Here is a 26926-nt window from a genome sequence, read left to right on the forward strand (position 1 = left end):
TTGGGTGTCCTGTGCTGAGATATGAGGGGTAAGCTTGTGGGTGTAGGGGCCATAGGTTAGGACCTAGCAGGATGGAGTGTCAGGGCAGGGACCTCGGTGTGAGGAGAAGGAGCAGTGTCTTCAAGGTCTGGTGGGAGACTGGGCCTGGCCAGGGGTGGGAAGGTAGTAACAGGGAGGAAAAGGTGTGCAGGGGAAGTGGGGCTGGCGGGGTGTGGCCTGGCCCAGGGCAGTCGTGGTTCTAGTTCAGTGCCAGGACCCAGTCAGTGGCTGGGTGAAGGCTCTGGGGATGGAGACCCGGCGGGACAAGCAGGAGGGGCCCCACCTGGCTCCTCCCGGCCCCAGCGGCCAGGGCCGGTAAAGCAGGAGACCCACCCGAGCAGTTTGCGCTGCGGGCGGGAGGAGGAGGGGCGCGCACGCGCAGACGGACAGACGCGCGGACGCCGGAACCCACCCAGAACGCGTGGAAGCTGGCGGCAGCCGGTTGCTCCTGGACCAGCTCCTGGAAGAGGAACACGGCCTGGGGCCTGGGCCGCCGCTTGCCCGCGGCTCGGCTGCCGCTGCCGGACAGTTAAGAGGGCGCTGGTGGGGGCGCGCTGCTCGGGGAGCCGGCGGGTGACGCCTGGGCTGTGCAGCTGAGGAGGCGCCCAGGGAGGGGTGCGGAGGTGAGGTCCCGGCTGCGCGTCCCGTTAGGACCCTGAGGCGGGTCCCAGCCCCGCTGTGGTTCGTGGTAACCCCGCTATTAGTAGTTCCTGGACCTCGCGTTTGTGCCGCAGCTTAAACCCGGGTTTAGGAGATCAGGTACAGCCCCGGGAGGTGGGAGGGCGCCGGACGGCTCCGGAGCATCTCCTATTGGCCCTCAGATCATGGCCTGCTCCTGGGAGGCGGGTGCGGTGCGGTCGCGGGGCCTCGGATGGAATGGGGGCTGCCCCATGAGAGCCCCTGGATTTGCTCCCATCTTACCCGCGGCCTGACCTTGGGGGCGGCCTCTAAAGACCCAGGTTCGTGGGACTCAGGTTACAGGTCAGTCTGCTCCTGGGAGGTGGGCTCGGTGTGATCAGTGTGCTGGGATGGCTGCAGCGGCAGCGGGAAATTGTTGCAACCCCGCTCTCATAGGGCAGCCCCAATCCCGCCATAGCAGCCGCCACCTTTCCCTGACAGCACAGCACCCGCCTTCCAGGAGCAGGCTGACCTGTAACCTGAGTTCCACGAACCTGAGGCAGCAGAGGCCAAGCTCAGGCCATGCGCTGGGGAGTTTGAAGCAAATCCACGGGCCCCCATGGTCAGACTCCATAACCCGCCACTCCCTTCGACCACACCGCGCCCTCTTCCCAGGAGCAGGCTGACCTGGGGACCGTGCCTGGAGCAGCAGAGGCCGAGCCCTTGACAGGCCGTGGGGAAGATGGGGGCAAGTCGACCAGCTTGCCAGGTCGCTGCCCATCTCCCTGCCGCTGCCCCAGGTTCGTGGATCACTTGTTTTCAAGCCAGTGGTTTCCTGAGAGGCAGGCGCGGTGCAGTCAGGTGGCGGAGGCTGCGGGGAGGGATGCTGCCCCAAGGGAAGCAGGTGGACTTGCTCCCATCTCCCCCAGGGCCAGACCTGTGGACGGCCTCTGCTGCCCCAGGTTTGCAGGACACATGTCATGTCAGCCTGTCCCTGGGAGGAAGGCTCAGTGTACTCGGGGCAGCATCAGTGGCTGACAAGGATTTTAGAAGTGGGCTCTAGCCCAGCATAACTAACTCTCCTTTCTTCTCTTGCTTCCTCAGTTGGTGGCTGTATCGGCTTTTTCATTATAGGTTATTGCTGGATAATGAACATAGGTTTCTGTGCTATATAGAAGAAACTTTATTTAAAATCTCTTTTTATATGTAGTGGCTAACATTTGTAAATCTTGAACTCCCCTTTCCCTAGTAACCTTAAGATTGTTTACTAAGTCTGCAAGTCTGTTTCTGTTCTGCAGATGAGTTCACATTGTCTTTTTCTCTCTTTTTTTAGATTGCACATATGAGTTGTATCATTTGGTATTTTTCTGTTTCTGGCTGATTTCACTTAGAATGACCATCTCTAGCTCCATCCATGTTGCTGCAAATGGTTTTATTTTGTCCTATTCATGGTAGAGTAGTATTCCAGTGTATAAATATGCAGCAACTTCTTTACCCAGTCATCTGTTACTACATTTAACTTGCCTCCATGTCTCGGCTATTGTATACAGTGGTGCTGTGAATACTGGTGAGCAGGTATCTTTTCACATTGGAGTTATTTCCAGTTATGTACACAGATGTGGAATTGTTGGGTCATAGGGTAAGTCTACTTTTAGTTTTATCAGGGATTTCCATGCTTTCCATAATGACTACACCAAACTAGATTTCTACCAGCAGTGTAAGAGGGTACCCTTCCCTCTACAGCCTCTCTAGCATTTATCATTCATGAACTTCTGAGCGATGGCCATTCTGACTAGTGTGAGCTGATTCTTCATTGTAGTTTTGATTTGAATTCCTCGGTTTATTAGTGATATCGAGCATTTTTTCCTGTGCCTATTGGTCAATTGTGTCTTCATTGGAGAAATGCTTGTTTAGGTCTTCTGCCTATTTTAGGATTGAGCTGTTTGTTTTTTTGTTATTAAGTTGTATGAGCTGTTTATATATTCTGAAAATTAAGCCTTTGTTAGTCGTATAATTTGCAAATATTTTCTCCCATTCGTAGGTTGTTGTTTACTTTTGTTTTACTTATGGTTGTCTTTGTTGTGAAGAAATTTATGAGTTTAATTACGTCCCTTTTGTTTATTTTTTTCTCTTATTTCCATTGCCTTGGTAGATTACCCTAGGAGAATGTTGCTAAGATTTATGTCAGATAATGTTTTGCCTATGTTTTCTTTTAGGAGATTTATCATGTCTTGTCCATCTGCATCTTTAAGCCTGTACTCTACATCTGTGCTTCAGTTTTGAATTTTGAGCTTCTTAGAGAAAACCTACTCTTAGCTCATACGTCAGATTCAACATGTCTAAAGCTGATTTCATAATCTTTCTTCTTGCAGCGTCTCCACTTATTCAGTGGGATAATCATTCTTCCGGTCTTAAATACCCAAAGGCTTGGAGTGGTCTTTGATTTATCTTTTTCTCACCACCCTCCATATTTTGTCAGCTTCTTGAACTGTATGTTTTTGGTTTCAAGTGTCTATTCTGATTGCTGATACTCTGATGAAGAGCTTTCATCCCTGATACGTTATTGTTTCCTTCTGCTGAATTCTTGGATATTCTCTCCCCCCCTTTCAGTCAACCTACAGTTTTGGCTCTCCAACATCTAGAGTCAAGTCAAAGAGTTAACACAACCAGATCTCAGTCAGGTAGTCTCGACCCATCATCATTTTGTACTTAGCTTATGTGTTCCAATTATTATGTAACTTAGCCTCCTATGGTAACATGTGCCTTATTAAAAACCAGGAGTCACCAGCCTTTTCCTATCCAGTCCTCAGTTAAAACAGATTACAATTGCCCTGAGAACTAGTTGGAGCCCCATCCCCTTCATAGAGTCTTCCCTATTTACTCCAAATACTTCTAGCTCCTCTTTGTATTCCTGCACTGTTTATGATCAGTAGCCTGTAATCTTGGCTTTGAGTACTGACTTGGTACCATCCCTGGGTGGTTTCCAATGTTTTTCCTCACTTAGCTGGTAACTGGAGAAGACTACCTTGTTCAGCCTCCTTTATACCCCTCACCCTGCTTAGCATCGGACAAAACATGCATCCAGGCAGTGCTTACCTACTTTATTTATTCGCAGGGTGGTGGTGTGGATTATAGCTAATAACTATTAATTCAGTGTTGCAATTAAAAAAGAAAGTCAAGAAAATCCATAAAACTTTATCTCCATGTTCAGTTTAGCGCTTTACCTCAATAGTTTTCTTAAGTCTGTATTTACATTCACATAGTGTTCAGTGCTTGTACAGTTTCCTGAGGCAAGCAGGTGAATTGTCATTATGTTTGACTTTCACGTTACATTTCATATTGGATATATTTGTGCAATGACAAAACCTTCTTTTATAAGTAAACAGCCGGAAGCCCAGAGAGACTAAGAGCCTAACCCAGGGTCACCTGGTTAGTGTTTGGCACAGGCCAGGACCACAGTTCACATCATCCAGCTGATCGTCTTCCAGTGCCTTTTCATTCCAGTGCTGGGAAATGTAGCCCCATCAGCCAAACGGCCAAGTCACATTGCTGCCCCTTTACCTGCCAGTGATGGCAGTGCTTCAAAAAGTGGCAAAGGAAAGGTCAGAAATAGGAGTGATAAAACACATTTAAGTGCTGGAAATGGATCCTCAACCTCCTCCTCCCTACTTGAGCGCCTCACAAGTGTCCCACTCTGACAGTGCTGATCATTGTTTATAACATAGCCTTAAAATCAGACATCTTTTATAAGACATGCTTTTATCTTGGTCCCTTTCCTGCTAGTAGTCACCATCATGGGCAGAAAGTGCTTGGTTATGTTCTGTTTGTCACATAGGTGGGAGGGAAAGTGGGAAAGGGAGTGGGTTGTACTGAAGCCGAGCATTTTACAGCTCTGTTGTTCTAGGACCAGAGCAGTTCCACTCTTGCTTTCATCACCTCTCCACCTCCGAGTCCCAGCCACCCATTCATGCCTGCTTCCCCACATGCCACGTCCTGGGGAAGGACAGTGTGGTGGGCAATGCCCCCTCCGCCCTCTGCTCTGGGAGGTGTAGGAGTCTGCATTAACTTTTGAGCTGTTTTAGTAATTGGGCTTTTCCAGTTTTCTAGACATCTCCTTTCCATCTCTGAGAAATTGGATTTGTAACTTAACCATACATGGACTATACTAATGTATTCAGTGACATTAGTGTGATGTTGCCTCTAAGGTGTTCTGTGACTGGATAGGAGGTTTTTATTTCACAGGATGCTTCACATCCAATTCTAAAGGCCTAGAGGCTGCAGGTGTAATCCAAGTCCTTACATGTCTGTAAGGTAGACATGAACATTATTTGATAATATGACCATATGTTCATAGATTACGGTTAGTCCTCCGGCTCTGTATCTAATGAAAGTTTAAATTCCAAACACTTGAAGAAATTTTGTGGACCATGTCTTTTTGCCTGTAACCAGTTGCCAAAACTGAAATCACAACTCTACCACAAGCCACAGTGTTTCCCAGTAGAGAAAGCCCTCTAATTTTACAACCTCTAAGTAGTGCAGTGGTTGTTTGTGTGAGATGAGGGATGCCAGAGTATTTTTTGGGACACTAGAGTGGCATGACAAGTATTCTGGGACTGGTTACAGTTGAATCTCTACTTCCTATATCCTGGATTGATTACAGAGGCAATGTTAGTGCAGTAACCATCTTGTGTATGCAAGTGTAGGTAGGAAGACAAGAGAGAAAATAGAAGGGATATAAAGTAATGGAGGGACTTCATAGCAGTACAAATAGTGACTTTGACATCACCAGCTGATGACGTGAACTTGGCAAGAATTTGTGAGAATTGGTGGGTGTCATTGCAAGCAGGAGAGTCCTGCAGCTCTTGGGGTGAACAGGCAAAGGGGAGAGCAGATATGGTGGCTATCCGGGGGCTATTTTTGTCCTGAATGTGAAAATGTCCAGTCCCCTGTTCAATTTGGCAGCCACAACTTCACATGACTCAGGGCATTATTTCCACCAGAAATCCATAAAAATATAAACAACCTCTGTTTCCCAAAGTGTTTGTTCTCGATCTGAGATGATTGTCCTGTGGTGGGAGGTAAGTGGGCGATGGGCCCTGTTACATCACCCCCTTTCACTAGAAGTCTACCTCGCTGCTTTTCAACCTACTCCTAGAGGTGCTGTCATTCTGTTACACCTAGGCCTGTAAGACGGGCTTGCCTGAATCCTCACGTGAAGAGGGATAGTTATGTGCAGTTTTAAAAAATTGCTTGGGTCATGTGCTCCTTTGTTCCTTCCATTGGAAATCACTATTCCAGAGCAAATAGTATGCCTCCATAGAAAGTATATTGTTTGTAAGTTGTCTTCAGAGGTTTTGCAGTAGGTTTAAATATTTGCTTGGTGATGGCATCTTGATTGATTGAAGGAGGCAACCCTCACTAGGGGCATTGTGTGCTTTCTGTCTGAGAGTTCCTTTACTGACAGTAGAGTGTTTGAAGGCAGAATTATTAAGTTACCTGGTCTGAGAAGCCGAATTTGCCCGCAGCTGGGAATTGGCAGAAGAGTCAATTATGGAAGGAAGGCTTTAGGATTATCTGGTAGCAGAGTTCTGGGATCCAAACCCTGGGAAACCTCAGCTTTTGTAGAGCATGTTCTGTAACAATAGGTTATTGGATAATTTTAACACTTGTTATAGGATGTAGAGTTGGGGAAAGGCTTAAAAGTGCAAGAACCTTAAAAGAGAATCTCCGAATATTTTAAAGAAGACAGTTCTCAGAATGAGAGCTTTTCTAGAAAAGACTAGCTCTTCACTTCACAGGGGAAGCAGGGAGCAGGTGTAACTGCACTTACGGTAACTTAAAAGGTAAACCTTACCCTCCCACTTAGCTGTTTCCTGGTGTAAGTTCATCTCGCACATCTGTAGTTATAGACCTGATGTGTCATTTTCTGGTACTCCATTCTGCTTCTTAGTGAGAGACTGACACAAAGCCACATAGCAATTGAAAAATTGCGCAAATGACTTTATTGTTAAAAATGTAGACCTGTGGCTGGGTGCTTCATTTGCAAGTGTCTTTCAGTACATAGAACACTGAAAAGAATGCAGTGTTATTTCTTTTTTTATTCCTTTAAGCCTTTGAAAAGAAGGTTTTCTTTGCAGAGTGTCTGGAGTACATCAGAACAAGCAGAAACTAAAAATAGCTTTAAGAAAGCTCCAGTATAGACGTTGCTTATAGTATGGTATCTGTCTTAAAGTTAATTCTTTAAAGCAGGAAGCTGTAACTCTCAATTTCTTAAGCAAATATAAACATTCTTGACACTTAATGACATTCTTTGTGGGGTGAAGCTGATTTTGCTTCCATTCTGAGCGTTGAAAGTCCTTCTATGATACTCCTACCAGTCCTCAATATTTTATTTTCCCTCTGTTGTGAACTTGTTATTAAACTTGAAGCAGATATAAATATCATTAACTTGCTACATATGTAGATGTTCAGTGTTACATAGTCAGAAAGTTTGTGTACATCACACGTATCTACATAATTCCCCCCTTTCCAACTGTGTTCCTGATAGGATTGTGGGAAATGGCAGTATGGGGATATGTCTTACAGTACACAGTGTTTCCCCTCTTCCCTCTACCAGATCTGGATTTTCTTTCATCTTTCGGCTTCTAGACTTACTAGCTCTTTTTCTTAAGCTAGGTATGTCTCATCACCCTGTGCACACAAACATGCGTACACACACACACACACACACACACATATATTCTGCCGTAAGGAGTAGCGTGCAGCATCCCATTCTCCCACTCCTTCTCTGGATCCACCCACTGGAGGCAGTGTCTTGCACGAATTCATTTGTAAGTTCCTTTATAAAATTCGAGTGGTTGGGAAATAGGACTGATATCCACACCTAGTAGGCAGGCCCTCAAGGACAACTTCTATGGTTAATGCCAGGTTATCTTAATGTTTGAGTATCTGGGTTTCATGTCTTCCTCTACCACCTGTGTGACCCATGATTCCCACATTTCTGCCTCCCTCTAGAATTTTTCTCTCCAACTCTGAACTCTTACAATGTTCTGCTGATTTGACATCTTCACTTGGAACTCTGATATCTTAAAATCAACATGTGTAAAAACTGAGCTCTTTGTCGTCCAACCCCCCAAACTGGTCCTTTCTGCAACATCCCCCATTCAGTTAGTGGAAACTTAATCCTTCCAGCTGCTTGGGTCAAAAAACTTGGAGTTATTCTGATTTTCACTGACATACCACATGAATTCTGTCAATAGATCTGGTTTAACACTGCCTTTAAAACAGATCCAGAACCCAGCCACTTCTCACCATGGCTCCTGCCTCCACTGCTGCTTCCCTGCCCTGAGCCACTGTCCTCTCCTCCTGCACAGCCCTTCTCAGAGGCTTCCCTCCTTTCATCTCTGACCCGTTTTGACTATTCTCACCCGGCAGTCAAGTGAGCCTTGAAAACCTAAGTTAGATTGTGTCGTCATTCTGCAGTGCCTCCCAATTTCACTCGGGGTAAAAGCCACAGTCCTTGCAACGTCCTCCAAGGCCATACAGGATCTGCACTGACCCTTCTCCGCAGCTCCAGCAGTGCCCCCATTCTGGAACATGCGAGGTGCACGCTGGCCTCGGTGATGGTTATTCCGTCTACCTGGGACTTCTCACCTCCTAGTCTTATTTCTAACCTCAGTCCTCAGTGTGGCCTGCTCTGGTATTTAATACAACATCACCATAATCCCATACCCTAAACTCTCTTTACCTTGCCCTTTTTTTATTTTTTCCATGGTTCCTCTTTCTTAACATGCCACTTCCTCTGCCTCTCTTTCGTGTGAATTGTCATCTCCACCCCCCACCCCAGCTAGACTCCAACCCAGCTCCGTGAGGACAGGAATTTTGTTTTGTTTATTGATCTATTCCAAGTGCCTAGATTAGTCCTGGGTACATAGTAGCCTGTCAAAAATTATTTGCTAAATAATTTAAAATATTATAAAATGAGTCATCCTTTCAGGAACGGGTGAGGAAAGGAAGCTGCAAGAAAGAATGGTGCAGTAAATAATGATATTTGCCTGTTGTTCTTTGTGTGAAATATATATATGTGTTTTAGCTTAATTTGGTATCCAGTTTCTTAATTTAATAGCTGTATTAAGGTGTAATTTACAGGCCATAAAATTCACAAATTATAATTGCACAAATCAGCCATTTTAGATATTTCTAGAGTTGTGCAACTGTGTCCTCACAAAGTCCCCTTTTTTCCATCCATATGCAGTTCGCCCTCCACTCAGTGGCACCCTGATTTTATTTGTTTTTGTTTTTTTGGCAATCACATCTCAAAAGAATAATTTACACAGCAGTACTAATAGAGCTTTGGCTTTTAGAAATGACACACTTAAATATGAATTCAGCTGTCATTGCTGAATGTAGGTAGCAGTATCAGACATCGGTGAGAAGAATGGACTTGAGTGTCAGACTGGCTGCAGTCTTACCCAGCTCCACCAGTTACCAAGTTACCCAAATTATTTTCTGCCTCAAATTCTTTATCTGTTATATGGGGGTAATAATAGCAGCTTATAGAGTTGTTGTGAGGATTAAGCAAATAGTGAAACAAAATTTAGTATAGTGGCCAGCTTATGTAATTACGTAAGAAATAGCCTTGCAGGTAGAGAGCAAAATTCAAATCAGTTTCTAAAGTATGTGTAAAATATGATCCAGTTCCTGCCTGGTTTGTAAACACGTATGCCTACTGCAGAATGTAAAAGCAGGCTAATTTCCAACAGAAAAGATCATTTCTTAGCATTTCTTTCAAAGATATATGCAAAATCATTTTTACTAAATTTCGGGTGCCCACCTCTGAAAGAGCTTTGACACCAGGGAGGTAATTATCTACTTTTTTGTTAAAATCATGCTGACCATCACAAAGTGTTCTGAATTATATTTTAGCCTTTATGTTGGGAAATACTGTGAGACTTCTTCTAAATTAATGGGGGGGCATTCACTGTAGCTCTTGTAGCTGTTTTGTTGTTTTCTTTTATGTACAGATGCACAAAGCAGGTTCATCAGAAGCCTCTCAATTCCAAAGATAATAACAGTGAAAAATATTGTACAGTGACAGTGAATCCTTGGCATATGAAGAAAGATTGTAAAGCCCTGAATGAATTAAGAAGGTATTGTTACATTAACATACATGTAACCATGGCTCTCTTACCTTTATTTTTCACTTTATAATGAAGATACTCCCCACCCGTCAAGGTTGCTTTGTTTGATATAGGGAATATCTAAAGCCTTTTCTGCAAGTTTTTAAAATAAGTAACAGAAGGTAATTTATCAGAAGTGTGAATGGTGTAATCTGCTCTGTCTAGTATAGTAGCCACTAGCCACATGTGGCTATTTTGAATTGAGATGTTCTATAAGTGGAAAATATATAATAGATTTTTAAGACTTCATACAACAAAACTAATGTAAAATATTTATTAATAAGTTTTAAAAGTGTCAATCACACTTTTGAAATGATAGTATATTGGATATTTTGGGATAAATATAATTATTACTGAAATTAATTTCACTTGTTCCTTTTTATTTTCTAAATGGTATTACTGGAAAATTGTGACTTACACTATGTTTCTATTGACAATTCTGGCTTCTAACTTATTGCAAATAATATGAAAAGAAAACTTTGATGAAAAATTTTGTAATTGAATAGTTGATTTACATCATAATATTTTCAGGTGTGCAATACAGAGGCTCAACATTTTTATAGATTATATTCCATTTAAAGTCACCATAAAATAATGGCTATATTTCCCTGTGCTGTATGATACAGCCCTGTAAGCTATCCAATTTATACATAGTAATTTTTACCTCTCAATACCCTACACCTTCCCTGCCTCCCCTCTCCTCCTTCTCCCCATTTGTAACCACCAGTCTGTTCTATGTACCTGTGAGTCTATTTCTGTTTTATTATAGTAATTAATTTGTTCAATTTTTTATATATACATATAAGTTAATACATAGAATATTTGTTTTTCTTCCTCTGACTTATTTCACTATGCATAATAACCTGTAGGTCCATCCATGATATTGCAAATGGCATTATTTTGTTTTTTATGGCTGATCAGTATTCCATTGTGTGTGTGTGTTCATGTGTGTATATCTGTGTGTATATACATGCATATATGTGTATATATATATATATATATATATATATATATATAATATACCACAACTTCTTTATCCAGTCATCTGTCAGTGAACACTTGGGTTGTTTCAGTGTTTTGGCTATTGTAAATAGTGCTGCTGTGAACATTGGGGTGCATGTGTCTTTTTGAATTATATTTTTCTCCAGAAATATACGCATGAATGGGATTGCTGGATCACACGGAAGTCTATTTTCAGTTTTTTATGGAAACTCTATACTGTCCTCCAAAGTGGCTGTGCAATTTACATTCCCACCAACCGAGTAGGAGGGTTCCTTTTTCTCTTAAAAGGTCAAAAATTCTCTAAATTTATATACTTTCCTTACAGTTTAGGACACAATTTGGCAAAAGCCAGAAAGAATTTGATAGGAGTAAATACAGTATTTTTTTTAAATGTCCATGCATTACGGATAGATATGTTATTGATGAGTTGGTTCCCTACATTTGTAGATGCAGAAGTTTTTATACCTTCATAGACATTTCAGTCTAGCAGAGAGAAAAATTTCTTTGCATTTTGCTGAACTTGTCCGGGTGGCTTTATCGAATATGGTCCAGGCCTCCAGAGGTGAATACACATCCAAACCTGAAACATTTGAATGTCTGCAAGATTTTAAGAGTCAAGAATGTCAGATCTGGACTATAAATCTGGTAAATGACATCAGTGAGTGGACTCAAGAAAACTCCATTTGAGTGCAAAACCTTTCATAAGCCAAAAAAGGCATTGAAATTGTGGCAAAGCCAGAGACTTGTGTGTGACACATATGGCCACAAACCCATGGGGACAACCACAGGCGTCCTGGAGTGCCAAGGGAATTCCATGTGAGGAGTCCAGCACTCACAGGAATCCAATAAGTCCCTGCCAGCCAGAGCAACTTCATTGCTACCGTGCTGTTTTGAGCAAATGTCTTTTCAACAGGTTCAAATTGGTTTGTATTTTTTTTTACATTTTTTATTAATTCATACTCATTTTACAGTGTTGTGTCAAATTCCAGTGTTCAGCACAATTTTTCAGTCATTCATGGACATATACACACTCATTGTCATATTTTTTTCTCTGTGATTTATCATAACATTTTGTGTATATTTCCCTGTGCTATACAGTGTAATCTTGTTTATCTATTCCACAATTTTGAAATCCCAGTCTATCCCTTCCCACCCTCTACCCCCCTGGTAACCACAAGTCTGTATTCTCTGTCCATGAGTCTATTTCTGTCCTGTATTTATGCTTTGTTTTTGTTTGTTTTTTTTTTTTTAGATTCCACATATGAGTGATCTCATATGGTATTTTTCTTTCTCTTTCTGGCTTACTTCACTTAGAATGACATTCTCTAGGATCATCCATGTTGCTGCAAATGGCATTATGTTGTCGGTTTTTATGGCTGAGTAGTATTCCATTGTATAAATATACCACATCTTCTTTATCCAGTCACCTGTTGATGGACATTTAGGTTGTTTCCATGTTTTGGCTATTGTAAATAGTGCTGCTATGAACATTGGGGTGCAGGTGGCACCCTGAAGTAGATTTCCTTCTGGGTACAAGCCCAGGAGTGGGATTCCTGGGTCATATGGTAAGTCTATTCCTAGTCTTTTGAGGAATCTCCACACTGTTTTCCATAGTGGCTGCACCAAACTGCATTCCCACCAGCAGTGTAAGAGGGTTCCCCTTTCTCCACAGCCTGTCCAGCATTTGTCATTTGTGGATTTTTGAATGACGGCCATTCTGACTGGTGTGAGGTGATACCTCATTGTAGTTTTGATTTGCATTTCTCTGATAATTAGTGATATTGAACATTTTTTCATGTGCTTTTTGATCATTTCTATGTCTTCCTTGGAGAGTTTCTTATTTAGGTCCTCTGCCCATTTTTGGATTGGGTTGTTTATTTTTTACTTATTGAGTCATATGAGCTGCTTATATATTTTGGAGATCAAGCCTTTGTCGGTTTCACTTGCAAAAATTTTCTCCCATTCCATAGGTTTTCTTCTTGATTTATTTCTGGTTTCCTTTGCTCTGCAGAAGCTTGTAAGTTTCATTAGGTCCCATTTGTTTATTCTTGCTTTTATTTCTTCTAGGAGAAAATTTTTGAAATGTATGTCAGATAATGTTTTGCCTATGTTTTCCGCTAGGAGGTTCTTGCCCTTCTTATTTCAGGGAATGGCACTATAATTTAGACACTGCCAAAGCCATAAAAGAGACAGAGGGATGTGAGGAGAAGGCTTGGAGGGTGCACCGTTCAGTGCTTTTAAATTGTGACAGTTACTTGTGCTTTTTTTACTTTTTTTTAATGGAGGTAATGGGGCTTGAACCCAGGACCTTGTACATGCTTAGCACGTGCTCTACCACTGGCCGGCATCTTTGACTTCTTCCTGCCCTTCCATCACACCTGTGGTCAATCCGTCCACCTGCTGAAATGTTTTCTTCTCTCTCCTCCTGAGAGGGCCTCAGCAGGCCTCCACATGAACCTGCCAATAGTCCTCCCTGCCTCTATCTTGTCTCTTTCTAGATCACTTTGCATGTCTCCTCTACCTTGGAGGCACACAGAGTCCTTTGAGATGTGCACCTGTGATCTCTCCACCTGGTTGCTCATCTGCCTCCCGCACCCTGTGCTCGCTTGTAGACTATTTGCAGTTCCTGGAAGGGACCTGGCTCTCTTTGGCCTCCCTCCTTTGCATGCGCAGCTCCCCAGGGAGAAATGGCCTTAACATTATACGTTCACCTGATCACTTCTAGGGCATCTCAGAACTCAGCACAGTGGTTCCCTCCTCTGGGAGAGCCTTGGCTACAGTTCCGGCTCTCTGCCCTGAGCACCCTCTGCTGACTGTTCTCCAAGCCCTCTTAACACGCCTCCTCAGCCATCACTTCACTATGAGTCCTGTGCACCTAGGAGCTCCCGGAAGCAGGGACTGTGTCTTTTTCCTCTTTATTCTCAGAGCATTGTACAGACTCAGGTACAATGGTGGAGGGCACAGTGGTTATTCTGCAATTTCTCTAGAGTTGGGGCCTAGGGGTAACAGTCTGGTGGGAAGAAGGGCTTAGGGGATTTCCCCTGAAGCCACATTTTCAATTAACATTTCATGTTGTTTTTGTCTACTATTTGAAGTTACGAGTCTTAAAACAGAATGACGATTTCTAAAAATTACTTTACCGATGATTGAGGAAAATGGCAGTTTTCCATATTTAAGAATATTATTTAAAGTTTGTGTGACTGTGGTGGTGGAAAATAGAAATGCAGGGGCTACTAAAGCATTCTCATCCCCTTCCCCACCCTCAGGTCCTTTGGACAGAAGAGACAGAGGGATGTGAGGAGAAGGCTTGGAGGGTGCACCGTTCAGTGCTTTTAAATTGTGACAGTTACTTGTGCTTTTTTTTACTTTTTTTTTAATGGAGGTAATGGGGCTTGAACCCAGGACCTTGTACATGCTTAGCACGTGCTCTACCACTGAGCTATACCCACCCTTCCCCCCGATATTTGTGTTTTTAGTGGGCATAATGTGCTGGTAGCAGGTACTTTAGCATCAGACACAGTCACCTACCTCTGACCATCACGTTAATACCTTTCCCTTGAGCTAGAGAGCTAGTCTGTTTCCAAAAGTTCAATAAATTATCTACATTTTCTTTTTTCTTAAACAAAAGGTATTAACTCATTTTTTTTTAGTATCACCTATAAATATAATGTGATTTTATTAACCATTTACCAAAGTGTTAAGTGTAATAAATATTAAGTACAGATTTCTGAAGCATCAGTCATCACTGAAGATCCACATTCTGCTGTTCTCTCTCGATGTTAGTCACCTTACTATTGGAGTTCTGAAAGCAGCGCCAGGCAGAACTTGAGTACAAATGGGACACGGTTGAGCAGGAAGAACAAGTCCGACCAGAATAGGAGGCGCGGTGTCCCCACGTGGAGATAGATGAGATTACCCAGGAAGAGCGGGTGCTGTTTAGATGCACTTTAGTCTGTTTACTTCTGGACTTGTCAGCCTTGGCTGCATGTTGGAATCACCAGGGGACCTTAAAAAATGTTGGTGCCTGGATTCCATCACTGCAAACTCTGATGGTACTTAGTGGCCTGGGGTGCATTCTGGCATAGGGAAGTTTTTAAAGCTCCTCTGGTTATTCTAATGTGCAGCCAAGGTGAAGGAGCACTGCCTGGAATGGTGGACACAGAAGAGAAGTGAGGCCCTTCCTTCATAATAACAGTAAAAAGGGGGAAAAGAAAAAGACTGGTATAAGTGTATAAGAGGCATTGATTTGTATCCTTTCATAACACCAAAAAAAAATGCAAAATATAAATTAGCTACAATGACATAGTTGTAGAAGGAAAGACAAATTGGTTTTTATAGTTGACTCCCATTTTTTCACATGCGGCCTCGTTTTCATCGTAGACTAAGTGCCCCTTTGTCTTGAACTAAGTCCCAGTCACTGCTACCCCTTCCTGTTGGGATGTGCACAAAGAAGCATGGCTCTCATCCTAAAGTCAGAGAAAGGGTAGAAGAAGCAGGGAAACATTTGTTGAGGTGCCATCAGTGTTTGAGCAGTGTTTGAGCTAGTCATGTTACATAATTGGAAATGTAAATTTATTGCTGCCACTCCTGCTGCAAAATTAAAAAAATAAAACTGTATATCTTTGTATCAACATTCTAGAGCTATGAAAAGATGATTTTTGAGTCATTTGTATTATTGCTTCTTTCCATCAGCTGAGATAATTTAGAGCTGTTTGTTCTTGCAGTCAGCAGCAGCAGGACAGAAGGTTATGAGCATGAATAACACTTGGAAAAAATGCTTTTATTAGGAGCATCTGAAAATGTCTCCAAATATAGATTTAATAAATGAATCACAGATCTACATAATGTTGGCATTGAAAAGATATGGAGAAAGCAGGTCAAAATCCTCTTTTATAAATGGAAAAAAATGAGGTTCAGCTACCAATAGAAAGTGACATTTGTCTTTTACAATGTAATAAGCTTCTAATAATCCCCATTATGAATAGTTCCCATTGTTTACAACTGAAGATGGGGGTAAAAGCATATGTTGGTGAAAGACTGTACATTCAGAGATGAAAGCTGAATCTTAGACAAAATTAGATGTTCATAATGCTTTTGAGTCCTGAAAAACAAAAAACTTATCATATTGGCAGCATACAAAAAATACTGAAGAAAAGTTTTTTGGTCATTTAAACTACCAAGTTTAAATTTAAAATTGCCAGCTAATTAGTTTAAATTTTCATTGGAACATGCTTGTTGAAAAATTGAAGATGAAGACTCATTTAACTTTATAGTTCTTCCTTATTTAAAAAATTGCCTTTTTTTTTTTTAGTTTTGTATTTGAAGTATTTTACTTTACTTGTGAAAGCATGCTCCATTGTTTAGAGAGGCCAGCGTTGTGGTAGTGAGATCTTGGGAATGAAGTTGCCTAAATTCATATTTGAACACAGCAGCTTGCTTCCTGAGTGATCTTGGACAACTTAACTTCTCTGTGCCATAGTTTCCTATAAAATAAGAATAAGAGAGTTGCTTCTTCATGACAGTGGTAAGGACGGGTCGAAGTAATGTACAGAATCTACTTGGAAGGCTTCCTGGCACAGAGGAAGGGCCATGTACTTAGTTACAGCTATTATTATACTATATCTGGTTTTATAATCCAGTTAAATCTTGAGTCTAACTGATTTCATCTGTTAAAAAATTCTAAATATAAACTCTAAAATGGAAACTCTTAAACTTCATAGTTGTAGCTAATTAACACATAAAGCTCAACCAAGAAACACACAGTGGAGACCATTTAGCTGCAGACACCTGTGATACTTTCTGTCCTGCACAGACTCTAAGCTGTAACTACCGTCACTTCTGAAATCAAAGGCAAGCTAAGGAATAGAGCTTTACAGCTTGGCCTCGTCAGGTGCTCAGACCATGGCAGGGACAGTTTACTGTTCACATGTGCATTTTCAAAAAATAGTATTAAAACGAACACTGTACATATTTTGTTGTGTGTTTGACATCGTTAACAGAAAAGAAAAGGAAAAAGAAAAACAGGAAAAAAACCCATGCATTTACAAACAAGGAGGCAATGTCTGAAAATTATTATTATTCTTTTTATGTTTAGGATTTAGTGACCAGTAAGGAGAAATAGCATTTTATTGGTGTAATCCCTTGATTGACTAAATTTGTTTTTTTAATAAGGAAGAAGAGCGTGTTCCATTTACCACCTGGGGAAAGTGTATACATATAACCCTTTGTGCAAGTGCTCTTTTTCTTGGTAAGAACCTACCACAGACTTTTAAAATCTAATGTGAAATGCTGAGAAAACTGAAAGTCAAGTTGGGAACTATGTAGTCTCATAGAGAAAACTTTTTCCAGAGAAAATCTGAGCCAACGCAGGGCGCCACTCTGGAGGTTCCACAGTCTCTTCTGCTCACAGTGCTTCCCCCAATTCTTTTCACCTCATTTGTTCAAATCAGATCAGTGGTTTAGGATTCTCCAGGGTCTGATTAAGAGACCAGATGGAGGCATTAAGATTTCTAAAATTTTCCAAGTGTAACAACCTAGGTAAAATGTCTAAGAATAGCCTAACAAAAGAATAGTAGGAACTATCAAAAAATAAAAGTAAACTACTGAAAGATATAAAAGATGCTTTAATCACATGATTCTAGATTAAAAGATCATATCTCCAAAATATCAGAAGTTATAAAATTCATTTGGGTTTATTGTGAATAAAATCATATTAGCAATATAATAATTAATAAGATAATGAGAGTTTTACTAGTTCAAGAATAGCCAGATTAGAAAGTAGGGCAGGAAGTCCAGATATGGGCTCTGATATCAATAATAATTTACTATAAGAGATGGAAGGCATTACAAATCAGGGAGATAAATAAAGGTTATTCAGTGAATGGAACACTTGTTAGCTACTTGGGGGGAAAAGAAAAGATTGAAATCATACAGTGAAACATATATTATGATAAATTCCAGAAACATTTAAAAAGTAACACAATTAGAAAAAAAACTAGAAATAAATATGGATGAGTATACAACCTCTAGATGAACAGTAAGTTTCAGAGGAAATTATACAAAGATTTCCATGCATCATAAGCATCCTAATTTTAAACAAAACACCAGAGGTTGTTATTTGTTTACAAATCCGACAAGGGGCTAATTCCTTCAATACATAGAGAGTTCAGATCACTTCAAATGTAACATCAAAATATCTCAGGAGCGTAGAAGGCAGAGAAGATGAACACACATTCACAAAGGAAAAAATAGATGTCACACTTCAATGGTAATTCACTCAGTGCACATCAAAATGAAATAGTTTTCCACCTCTCAAGTGACACAGCTCTGTTTATGAGGATGAAATGTCAGTGATCACCAATCCCATGCCTAGGTTACTGGATAATTTTTGTGAAGTATGGTTGATTTACAATGCTGTGTTAATTTCTGGTGTACTCCTCAAGCCTTCTTAGAAAGCAGTCTGACAGTTGATATCAAGAGTCAAAAATATTCATATGTTTTAATCCACTAATTCAGCTTTGAAAAACTTTTAATCAGGAATTATTTCAAAATGACAGGGAAAAGTCATTATGGATGCAAGTCACAGACATATATAAAATCTCAGCCAAAATATTCTTCCAACTATTCACAAAGTAGAATAGTATGCAGCCATGAAAAAGTGTGTCCATGAAAATATTTTATGACATGTCAAAGTGTTATGCTTATGATAGATTTGAGAATAAAATTAATATATAAAATGATTTGTAATATACAAACAATGCACCGTTCTGAAGAAATTATGTCTATAGGTCAAAGCATTATTCTTATTTTTTTTTTATTCATTTTCAGATTTGGAGTCTTTTGATTGTAGGTGACAAAATCAATCTCCAATGTGTTTAAACAACAACCAAAAAATGGGGATGCATGGGATTTATTGGTTCCTGTAAATGAAAACCTCAGGTCTGAGGTCTGGCTTCAGTCAAGGAGAGATACCCTAGCCCAGATGATGTCAAGGGCTGCTTTTGTCCTGTCTTCATTCTGTGTCCAAAGATGTCTCAGCATGTTGCTTCTAGGCACGCAGCATCCCAGATCATCCATCCAAACCAAGACAGGTCTCTTTTGGCAGCTTCCTCTCTTAATAGAGGAAGCTTATGGTTCACATGGGCACCAGTAAGTATCTCCTCACATAATAGTGGCTCTTCCTGGGTTATTTGCCAATTCTCCAATCATGTGCGAGGCCAATACTATGAGGGGTATTATTTGTCTTAAACCAACTGAGATCTACTTCTGGTGCTTCAGAAAGAGTGGGTCAATCGAGGTTAAATCACAGGACTATAAACAAAATAGAGGTTACTTATCCTATAGCAAGTTCTGGGTCCTCTTCTAAGACTGGGGACAGATCCAGGACAGCAATTCTGTCCACTACTGAGTAGTTTCAAATTTTCTTTAATGAGCAAATGTTAAATTTATGATCAGAAAATGTGATAAATAAGAAGAAACTTGAGGAAGGAGAATGGAAAGCTTTCCTGTTTCTTAAGAAATAGTGAACCCATTAAGTGCTTGGAAGAAAAATGGAAATGTGTCAAGTTTGTAAAAGTTCTGAAATGAATTAGAATTGATTTTACAGACCATGTAGGAGACAGTGCTATACAGTTAGTGTGTCTTTGGGCTCTTTGAGAATTTCAGTACTTTCACTGAATAGTTGCTTGATTTGGGGCAAATTGCATCATCTCCACGTGGCTCTATTTCCTCATCTGTAAAAGATATAATATTACCTTCCCCACAGGATGATTGTGAGGATTTTGAAAAATAGATGTGTGCTGAAGCAATAGTAAGCATTTAAGGATTCTTAACTATTATGTTTACTTCATATATAATTAAAAAATTATTATGCAGACTTTTAAAAATGCATACTATTTAAATGGCCTTTATGTGCTGTACAAGAGAGGAAGGCTTAATATACCTTCTATAATACATTTTTCTCAGCCTTAACTAATTTTCACATTTAATCACACACACACCAAAAAGTTATTCCTTTCACAAGCATGAAGACTTAACTGTGAAGAAAAGGATGATGAAAGAGAGTAGAGGAGAAAATAAAATGCTTTCTCTACAAACTGATGGCTTAAAAACTAAGAAAAACACCTTTTTAAGACTTTGGTCACCATATTCATAGCTTATACTTAGGTAGAGTTTTTCACATGCCTGTGGTTAATGTTCCAAATTTTTTCACAATTAGTAAATAATTGATTCATCACAATAGTCCTATAAATTGCTATTGTTATTCCCCCATTATATGGGTGAGGAGATTGAAGCCCCTTGAGGTTAAGAAATTTACACAAGGCCCCACAGCTAGCTTCGGAGCTGGGATCCAGATGCAGGAGTGTGGCTCCGGGAGGTGCTTGTAAACACTCCCACTGCTCTCCCCTGCAGGTGCAAGCCAGCGGCCCACTGTTACTATAAATAACATGATGTGGTTCACTTAGTCCTGAAATTCACATTCTTTGTAGCTTTCTCTCTGGGGCTGCCATCAGGAGCAGCCAGGGACACTGAGTACATGCTTCTGGACTATGACCAAGAAGGTAGATGGAAGGAAAACAGTTTAAAAATGGGATCTTTAATGCGCATTCTTCAGTGGCCAGAAAAAAACCTGCCTAGTGAGGAACTGAAACCCTATTAGCCACGTGCAAATTATGCTTCAGACACCCCCGCTGCCCTTGGGTCCACACAGTCAGAACTACAGTGGATCAGGGACATGAATCTTGTGCAAATGCAGGGAGTAGGGATACCTGCCATTTTAAGATCTCAAGGAGTGTGAAAAGCATGTGAAGCTTTCATCAGCAGAGACCTGCTGTCACTTCTACTGTTTCCCTCAGGGCATGTCCACAGCTTCACTGGTTCTATTCAGAATGAAGACGACAGCTAGCACCTGCTGAACCCTGAATCAGTGATAGGTTCCCCCTTGAAAGGAAGCATATCCCCTTCATGGGTTACAACTAGTTCATAACATAAGTAATTCTACAGATGTAGAAGGGATACTTTCATTTGTTCTGCTATCACAGACTTCCCTCCAAAAGAACATGCCACCAGTTGCCCCATTTTGACCCATTAAAATATACTTAATAGGCTTTCTTCTTTAGTGCAGTTTTAGGTTTACAGAAAAATTCACAGAAAGTGGAGTTCCCATATATTCCCTATGCCCTGCACACAGCTGCTCCTGCTGCCAGCGTGTTACATTAGTGGATGCACTCATTCTTTTTGACATCTTTCATTCCTCCTCCACTAAAATTTAACATGCCTGATATTCACGTCTCTTATGGCATTTACGTGCGATTTATATCACTTCTCACGTTTATGTGAAGTTTACAACACATGCATGTTTTCTGTTTAAGCTGGGTTGGGGGCAAGTTTTCTGTGTAAAAATACGATCATTAGTGAGTCTCATGCTGCTGGGTTTTTGGGTTGTCAGGTCCTGTTGACCATTGCTTCAGTTATTGGGATCATTGTCTACGGACTTTCAGTGTTCATTGTATTTTCTGCAAAACTTCCCAAGAACCTGAGTGGAACAGACCCAATCCAAAAGTACCTGACTGTGCAGGTGGGCCACGCCCATCACTGCTTCCCTCATCAGTTTTATCATCTTCATGACCCTGAACGCCATATATGAGAACGTGTCAGTCATGATGACTGACTCTGGTAAGGTCCTCCTGCAGCTGAGATAATTTCTACACAAGTTTTAGAACCAGGTCAAAACAGAGACTATCTTTTAGGAACTTGAATTGCAGTACATTACAGTCTTTAGTTAACTTCAACTGCAAACCTATTTTCTCTAGCCTATATGAGAAGTGAATTAGCTCCATTTTTGCATTAGTAAAAGGGACAAAGGACGCTTTAGAATGTCCAAGCTCTGTGTAAATATGTCAGTGTTTAATAATAATTTCAATTACATTAGATAATGTACCCTATTGTTGAAAGTAAATAGTCTCTGTATTGCAAATAAGTGGAAGAGGGTCGTGGTTCCAGTGGCAGATTTGCTTGCGCGTTACGGAGAGGACAATTAATCACACTGTTATGTGTCTTCCCCCCATGCTGTTCCTGTTAGTGTAGCTCCATTCTCATCAGCTGTGGCTTCTATAATAAATATTTCTTCTCTCTGGCTTGTATCCCACCCAGCGGCTTAGCGGCCTAAGTTAAGTGCTTCCCACACGTTGCATGTGGCTGGGTGGTCCTCCCAGTGGTCTGCTCAGTGGTCATCTTCTGAAAATACTAAGACCAATTCAAATTCTGAACTAGGAGGATGATCGTTTTATGTTCCCCAAATGTTTCTAGCAAGTTGCCCCGTGTTTTGTTTGTCTTCTTCAATAGTCCTACCTTACTGCCGTTCAGGGAGACAAGAGAATTTTATTTAGCAGGATGTTGAGAAGTAGCTTTCTTTCAAATTACACCTGACAGAGGACAGTTCTTGACCATTGGATACTGTTGTGCTTATAAATTTTAAGGAACGGGTGACTTTTTTTTTTTTTGCCTTGTGGGATATTGCGTTCTTAGTGGGAGAAACTCTTACAACATTGTGTACAGTTGGAAATAACATAGTGGATAAGTTAAGAAATTCAAAACAGCTGATATAAAACAGTGTGAATTGCGTATATATATATATATATATACACATACATATTTAGCGTGTTAACTCATGTGTCCGTGGCTTTGATTAGGGTTTCAAAGCCGTTCACAGATTTACAGACTTACCTTTTCTTTATTCTAGCTGCAGAGCTCCCAAGGACCAGACTGACTATGAGAATAACCCAGCCATGAAGGTGTTCTTGTTCCAGTTTGTCAACTACTACTCCTCGTGTTTCTACATCACATTCTTTAAGGGCAGATTTGTGACTTATCCGTGACATCTGTTGTATTGGCTGTAAAAATACAGAAATGAAGAGGTGTGAATACAGCTTTGTGTTCTGACAGTCTAACCTGTTTCAGGTTTTCTCTTAGTTGCCCAAAGAAGAGTGTCTTTACTCTCTGATCCTTTGATTTTTTTAGGCATAAAATAATGACTTTATTTCATGTTAGAGCTATCTAAAATTTAAATGAGATTTTCTTTCTAATATTCCAGTGTGACCCAAGTGGCTGTCTCCTTGAACTGATGACACAGCTGACAATAATCATGGGAGGACAGTCCATCTGGAATAACATACAAGAGGTGTTGCTTCCGTGAGTACTCAGTCATGTGTTCTTGGGGTGAGAACGGCCCACCCACCCACATCATTTTCCTGCGTGGCCATCTCTAGAACAGGGGAGACTCTCTGCTTATTAAAGCTCTCCAGATAAGATGATCCAGCCAACAGTATAAACGTACCTGCTGTTTAATAATTATGTTTAAATGCCTTCTTTTTTATGTTTAACATAAATCCTCAAGTGCTATAGTCTCTGCTTATTAGCCCACCACTGGGGACTGACGGATCAGAGCCCATTGAGAGATGGCCCTTTTTGGGGCCATGAACTAAGTTTTCCCACAACTTCCTGCAAATTTCTCCTCCTTTTATATATGCATTTAAAAATCCATAACAGAAATTTGTTGAGTGCCTAGTATGTGCTAGTCACTGTATTTAATGTTGTACATATATGTATGTGTGCGTGTATCTGTGTACAATTTAATCACCCAAACAATCCTTATTCTTATCTTCCTTTTGCAAATGAAGATCCTGTGGCTTAAAGAGGGTAACTGATTTGCCCAAGCTCTCATTGCCAATAAGAGACCACTGTGGGACTCAGATGTAAGACCCTATCTCTCCGAATCCATGTTCTTCTAAGAACAGAGACTCCCTTGGGGTCCTAAGGCACAGGGTTACATAATGTTTTAAGAGACACTTGTCTAAAATAATAACAACAGAAGTTTTGACTTACTGTTCTCTTCCTAAAAATGAGAAAAGCAGATGTTAGCAAAGGTCACACTGTCTTTTTGATTTTCACATAAGCCCAATCCCACATCAGAGTGGACAGTCCAGTGTTATCTGCAATTTCTGAACATTTCAAGGAGCTTACTGTATTCGCTTTCTGTTGCTGTTTTAACTAGTATCCCCAAATATCATGGTAGTAGGAAGAAAAAAGAAAAAGTCTCCTCTAAACAACACAAATATAACCTTGTATTTTTCTTGAACGCAGAAGCCTGCTGAAGTCAAAGTGTTGGCACGTCTGTTTCTGAAGGCCCCAGTGGAACCTGTATCTTTGACTTCTGTGGCTTCCAGAGGCCACCTGCGTCTCTTGGCCTGTGACCACTTTTCTCTATCTCAAGGTCAGCATGGTTGTGTGCCTCTGACCCTGATCCTGTGGTCACATCTCCTCTCCTCTCTCCCCTCTTCTGCCTCCTTCTTCCTCCTTTAACGGCCCTGGTGATTACACTGGGCCCACATCTATAATCCAGATGGTCTCTCTTAGAGTCGACTGGTTAGCAACCTTAACCACATCTGCAACCATAGGCCCCCTTTCCCAGGGAATCTGACCTCTTCCAATGTTCTGGGGATAAGGACATAGACATATTGTGGCAGAACATTTTTCTGCCTACCACACTAAACTTTTTAAGATAATTTCTGGCTTTGAGTTTCTGTTCTCATGAAACTGTTGATCTCTCTTCTGTCTTGCCTTCCACACCAGCATTCTGTTCCTGGCCAACGTAACTGCAGAGCTCGCCCCTCTCTGTGGTGTCCCCCAAAACCACTTACACAAGCAGATCTTACTGTTGTTTGTAGCATGGGGGAGAAACTCAAACAACTTGAATTTTGAAATAAAAAACCTCCATCATTTTAAAATCTTCCATGTCACTATAAAAAATTTATTTTTTTTACTTCGTTTTTTAATTTTTAAACTATTTTAAACTTTGTAACTTTTTTAAACTTTACATTTTTCTTATCATCCTTCATTGTAGGCTCCAGAAACCTGCTATTCTGCCCACCGCATCCAAGTTCCCTTTCATTGTTTCTCCTCCCTTCCCTAACCTTCCTTCTCTCTCCCTTATTACCAAGTTTCTGTCCATTCTCTTTATAGGGCAGTTAAATTAATTATTCTTTCTTTCTTTCTTTCTTTCTTTCTTCCTTCCTTCCTTCCTTCCTTCCTTCCTTCCTTCCTTCCTTTCTTTCTTTCTTTCTTTCTTTCTTTCTTTCTTTCTTTCTTTCTTTCTTTCTTTCTTTCTTTCTTTCTTTCTTTCTTTCTTTCTTTCTGTTTTTGCAGAGTGAACCCCTTTGCGTGTCAGTGTGTCCTTCCACATTTCTTCATAATGGCTTCAACTTTCAGCTTCAGTATGGATAACTGGGGTCTGTCTCGAAACAGGCATTTCCCTTGTCCCCCAGCTCACCACGCCCCTCAAGAAAAGATTCTGATCTTCGCTGTGAAATGAATCTTTTTTTCCCTACTGTGCAGTAGACAACCCTTGCCCTGAGCTCACAGTCAGATATTTCCAGAGAAGTAAAAGTAGGTCATGTGCAAATAATTGTCGGAGCCAGCTGAAAATCGATCAGGTCCAGAAAACCTGTGCTGCAGGACTGAGAAAGAAAGACAAGACTAAAAGGTGGGGTTGAGAGGGTCTCACTCTAGCCCGCAAGACGCTAGGTCAAGAGTGGACGCCGAGTTTATTTCCAGCAGTTAATTTATATGATCTTAACCCATTAGCTCATACATTCCTGCATGTAGGCAAAGGTATTGTTTTAAGGCACATTAACAACGTGTACTAAAATCATTAACTTGTATATTGTTACAGACATCATTATTGTTTACAGTTCTCATAAAACTAAGATTAAGAGTTCCTGGATCCAAGATGATAAACTAAGGCATTGTTCCTCTAAGCTAACATCATGACTCATGTGCTATTATCTCAGGTGATTGTTCTTCAGGCTAAGATTACTAACTTGCATGCTGATTGCATCTCTCCTTCCAAAGGTCCTTAGTGACTTGATAGCTCAGGATGTTCCTTCAGGCCTTAATGCATCTGGCACATTCCTCAAAGGGGTGGCGGGACAGAGATTGTCCATGAGAGATCAACCTCAGAGCCTGATTCCCTGCACTGTGGGAGTTTAGGCCCAACCTCTGTGCTCGGCAGTCCTCAGGTCATGAGTGGCCCCCCACAAATAATACTACTTTTCTCTGTGAAAAGAAATAGATCAGATAGAGGAAATACTTAACTCAGATTACTCAAAAGCATTTCCTGAAGGAAATAAGTAAATTATTGAACACTAAATTTTGTTGAATCTGGTTATCCGTGAGCTATTTTTACCAATCAAGAAGGATATATTTCCTAAACTGGTACTGAGCAATTCATGTGAAATGAAACTTGCTCACATGAACTAGTTTAAAGTAAAGGATGCATTATAGTATCTGTGGTCTGTTTATACCTTTGCTTAAGTAAGCACACTGTTCTAGGTTCCAGTGAGCTGAACTTTGCCTCCATGTATTTCTACTATGGGTTAAAATATTTAGGGAATTTATTTTGAATTATGATTCCCTTTTTTGAAAACCAGGAATTCTGAATTGTAGCCAGGTTCTAGGGTGGCTAGTGTTTTCCTCACTGCCTCTTCTCTTTGTATAAGTGCAGTTTCCTTCTTAATTTTTCATATAAAATCCTAACATACCAAAGATCTATCAATTACTCTTGCTGCACCAAAACTATACACTTCCTCAAAAATACATAGGAAGAGAAAAGAAAACTTATCAAAATTAGCGACTATTTTCATGCTATTTAAATATGTCTAAAGGAACATAATGAAATGAATTTCACTATATCTCACCTGCCTCCACCCCCCCAATCCCATGTGGGGTTCTTGAGTAGGATTCTGGGAGCAAATAAAGAAGGACAGTGATGCCGTGATCCAGGCTCCCTCTGGGGTCTCCCCAGCACTTGGATCTGCACCTGGTATAAAGTAGGTCTCAGTCCGAGCCAGCTGAGTGAGTGAGTGACTCACAGGCATCGAATGCATAACATCAGTGAATCAACAGCATTCTTTGTAGGACTCAGAGAATAAGCTGAGTGCCCTGTGGCCTTCCCAGCCTCACATACTATTTTGATGTTGGGGTCATTTCTGGGAATGTTATTCTGTACTGGACAAAAGGCTAGTACAATTCCA

General features: G+C 40.9%; 2 long non-coding RNA genes across 2 annotated transcripts; both read left to right on the plus strand.

Moving 5' to 3' along the window:
- The first annotated feature begins 440 nt into the window (after positions 1–440).
- Positions 441–24197, plus strand: LOC140693118 (uncharacterized). The gene is made up of 4 exons (XR_012068791.1): positions 441–662; positions 22579–22753; positions 22930–23027; positions 23979–24197. It is a non-coding gene; the product is annotated as an uncharacterized lncRNA (long non-coding RNA).
- LOC140693120 (uncharacterized) lies at positions 9684–18926 on the plus strand. Its single transcript, XR_012068794.1, has 3 exons — positions 9684–9806; positions 17010–17085; positions 18666–18926. It is a non-coding gene; the product is annotated as an uncharacterized lncRNA (long non-coding RNA).
- Positions 24198–26926: the final 2729 nt, after the last annotated feature.

Source organism: Vicugna pacos, unplaced genomic scaffold (genome assembly GCF_048564905.1).
Source record: "Vicugna pacos unplaced genomic scaffold, VicPac4 scaffold_19, whole genome shotgun sequence".
NCBI lineage: Eukaryota > Metazoa > Chordata > Mammalia > Artiodactyla > Camelidae > Vicugna > Vicugna pacos.